Genomic DNA, 3691 nt, shown 5'->3' on the forward strand with positions numbered 1-3691 from the left:
TCTCACCAAAATTTCTTGCACGAGCCTTGAACTTGCTAATCCCCAAGGAAGCAGCTCCAGGGACCACCCTGTCAGACCTGCACTGATGAAGATGAAGCTGATGCTTCCACATAGACATGTGGGAGTTGGACATACTCTGCAGTCCCAGGAATAGATCTGTTGCCAGTTAATTTGTTAATTAACAAAAGGTCAGAGGCACTTCTCCCAGAGCAGAGCTCTTTACTTGAGAAACTTTGATAGAAAGTGCCTCTTCACTCCACAGTGCTAATAGCACCTGCCCATATCTGTTATCTATTTTAGCCTCCCTTCTTGCCATGGTGGTCTTGGCTAGAAGCTTGTAAAATGAGTAGGAAACAAACTGCATTGGATACTTGAGAACCACACACATTTAAACAAGCTTTCCAAGCATTCAGACTAGTTGGGTTCGCTTTTTTACTTCAGCCACATCTTTCCAAATTTTGCGTCTTGGAACCAGCCTGCTCTTATTGGATTTGTGAGATGGGAATGACTGAGATCTTGTAGGCAAATTTGACCATTTCTAACCTGATTAGTATAATGGAAGAGCAAAAAAAGCCCTGGATCACGATTAAATCACCAGACCTTCTGAGCTTTGCTAATTATTACCAATAACCCTGTGACTTCCATGCTGAGGCTCTTAGGTAGCTCAGTTGTGCAGAAGTAGTCTTAGGGGAGCTGAAACTTTCACAGTGACTGCAGAAGAGTCAGGTTAACCTAAAGCATTGCCATTTGCAATTTGCAGGTTAAGAAATCTTTTGTAAAATGTAACAGGATTGCTTCAAACTTTGTGAGCCTGCTAGACGACGGGGCTGGCTGTTAATTCACACAGGAGATTCAGGGCCAACTTTGCAAGTAAAAGATACAACCCCAGAGTAGCAGAGCGGTTAACGTTGTCTCAGTCTCCTGAGAGAAAAGTGTAAAACAACGCGATTATACTTTGTTGCAATTAAACCAGCTCTTAAGATGTTTTGATTCAGCTGATCTGAATGATGCCAAACCAAGTTAAAGTAATGAGGTTAAAGAAAACATATACTTTTAGTCCAGATACAGGTCTTATTTTATAACTTTATCATAACTCCTCTGAAGCTCTATGTGTCATCTGTATCGGCAAAGCAAAAAAGTAGCACTGAATTTGAGTTGTCAGCCTTCCTCACCTTCAAGATAAACTCATCCTGTTGGGCTCTTCCAGGCAATCCATTACCTAGGCTCTAACAGTGTGCCTGCACTTCCATTATGCCTGCTGAGGGATATAAGTTCTTTTATTGATACCAAAAACTGGTTCCCCACAAAGCTTCCCATACACCAGAGCTTAGAATTGGGAGGGTTTGCAAAGACCCTCCAGTTCAACCCCTTGATATTTTGAGTGTCACACAAGCTATCCCCTTTAAGCAATTTTGAAAGACCCTTTAAAGAAAGGTGGAGACAAGAATAAAGTATCTTAAAGCCTCTGGAGAAACAGCAACAGAATTTAATTGTTTAACCTCTTGCAAAAAAAATGGAGCTGGACACAGTCCTGCTGAGCCTGCCCAGCTTTATGATTAAAGTGACACAGCCCTGCTGAGCATGGAGAAATGAGCCATGGGGATTTTGTTGTAGGTCTAAATCTGGCCTAAGTAGCATTAAAGCTTGCCTTAACCACAGTATGCCTGACGTTGAAAAAGCTTGCAGATAGATTATGCCTGTGTAAAATGGGAAGCAAGATAGCTGTTGCTTTTGTCTGATAGAGGCAATGAGGAACTGAATCGTGAATTATTGGAATTTTTTTGCTTCCTCAGGCTCTGCAGTTACCTTGCAACAGCGTGCACTCACGTATTTGGCAAACTTACCCAACAGGGTCACTAGGTTGGTAAGTAAAGGCCTAGAGGGTATCAGTGTGCTGTCAGCTACTCAGCTACATAATAGCTAAACAGAGGCACAGGCTTGGAGTTTGACCTCAGCTGCAAGTAGAAAGAAGCTTAAAGAATAAATCCCTGTAACACTTGGTGTCCCTCATGATGACCCAGCTGTGCTGCTGATGATGGAAATGATCAGCAGAGTAAACGCTTGGAGAATGGGCATGTGGGTGCCCAGAGCACACAAGTTTTCTTGGATGAACCTCAGCCTTGGGCTGTAGTTTTGACGCTAAGAGGATGCCACCTGAAATCCTAACTGTGGATGCCCCATGACAGCGGGTATGATGCTGGGCCTAACACTACCTACTGAGACCCCTGTTGTCAACAGGGAGGAGGACATGAAGAAGATGAAGAACATGGGGCATGGTGCACAAATTACTGAATGACCAAGACTCCTGATAAAAGACGGCAAATAGAGCTCCCTGGGGCTCTCAGATAAACAAACAAACCTTGTTCAACTCTGTTCACGTGTTTTATCCATCATCTACCACCTCTTGGGGAAGATGTTCAGAGCTGGTTCAGCATACAGCTAGACCACTGAAGAGCTCTGACAGACATGGGGCTTAGCCTGTCCAGGGGAGACTGCAGGTGGGTCTGCTGCATCCCTTCACTGCACAAATTGAAGGGCACGCAGTTTGGCGCTAATGAGGTTCATTATTAAGGTTGTATTTGTCTTTACTCATGCAGTTTGGGGCTAAGACAGTTCCTTTTTAAGGTTGTGTTGGTCTTTACACTTCCAGGTATGTATGTCTTGAAGCTTGTGTGTGCTTTTGGGCATTTGTTTCTACAGGCAGGGGAAGCATTTCGGACGGGTGTGCTTCCCCATGGCGTCCCAGCCAGGGGTTGTTTCCCCCTTTCAAAGCCTTGAGTTTCATGGAGGGGAAATGCAGCCAGCAGGATGTGCTGGGCTGCTGTACTGGGGTTTATGTTAATGTCTGGCTCATTTCTGCTGGAAATTGCAAAATCTTTCCTGTGGAAGGAACAGGGAGTTTGGCCCTTCGTGTGCCTATAGCCTGCTATATATTTAAATAGAAGGAAGACTTAGGAGGCTCATGAAACACCAGAACAAAACAGACGAGGGGGCAGGAATCATATATTTCAAAGTTCGTTTTCCACAGACTGCTATGCAATGTTTTGGGTTTTTTTTTTTTAATTTTTTAATTTCTGTAACTCTTAATTCCACTTTTTTCTCTCTGTCTGTGTTTACATATTTACACTACAAGGAGAAAAATCCCTCTTTTTCCTTTTTTGGGTGGATGAGGGGAAATGCAAGAGAAACTTTCTGAGTGACTGAATTGAAAAAACAATTATTTATTCCTTCTAACAGAGTTCTTTAAAGAGCTATAGATAGACACACAAAGTTGGTGTTAAACTCTACCTACCCACTACAGCTCCTATCTGCCTTTCCTCCTCCCCCACTTCCCTTCCCAAATGGAAGAAAATACCTATCCTGAGGTTAGCGGAGATCACACTTGGGAGCAACAGGCAACCCTGAGACACATAGGCAGCCTCCCCGTAGCTCGCCTGGCCACGTAGGTCCAACACCCACGTCTCTCTCAGCCTCTCCGAAATCCTCCTCGCCGGTGTTGGTGCCAGCAGCCGGGAGAGCAGCTCGAGCGCGGGATGGAGCAGGAAACCTAAAAACTTCGTTCTGCAGAGAGACCTCTAGTGTTTTTCTTTCTCCATGTCCTGGCAGAGTTCCTCCAAAGTACAAATACACACAGAGCTCCCATTGTTTGCAGCCCTTCACAAGCCCACTGATCCTAATATGGAATTCAGCA

The 3691-nt window shown here is 44.3% G+C and overlaps 1 protein-coding gene across 1 annotated transcript in view; it reads left to right on the forward strand.

The window, feature by feature from the left end:
• Positions 1-2894: 2894 nt before the first annotated feature.
• RHOJ (ras homolog family member J) overlaps positions 2895-3691 on the forward strand; it is a 55123-nt gene continuing 54326 nt past the window's right edge. Inside the window, exon 1 of the mRNA XM_009707918.1 lies at positions 2895-2903. The gene's annotated coding sequence lies outside the window, so the exon portion shown is untranslated. The remainder of the gene's footprint in view (positions 2904-3691) is intronic.

This window comes from Cariama cristata, unplaced genomic scaffold, assembly GCF_000690535.1.
Source record: "Cariama cristata isolate BGI_N322 unplaced genomic scaffold, ASM69053v1 scaffold13049, whole genome shotgun sequence".
Classification (NCBI taxonomy): domain Eukaryota; kingdom Metazoa; phylum Chordata; class Aves; order Cariamiformes; family Cariamidae; genus Cariama; species Cariama cristata.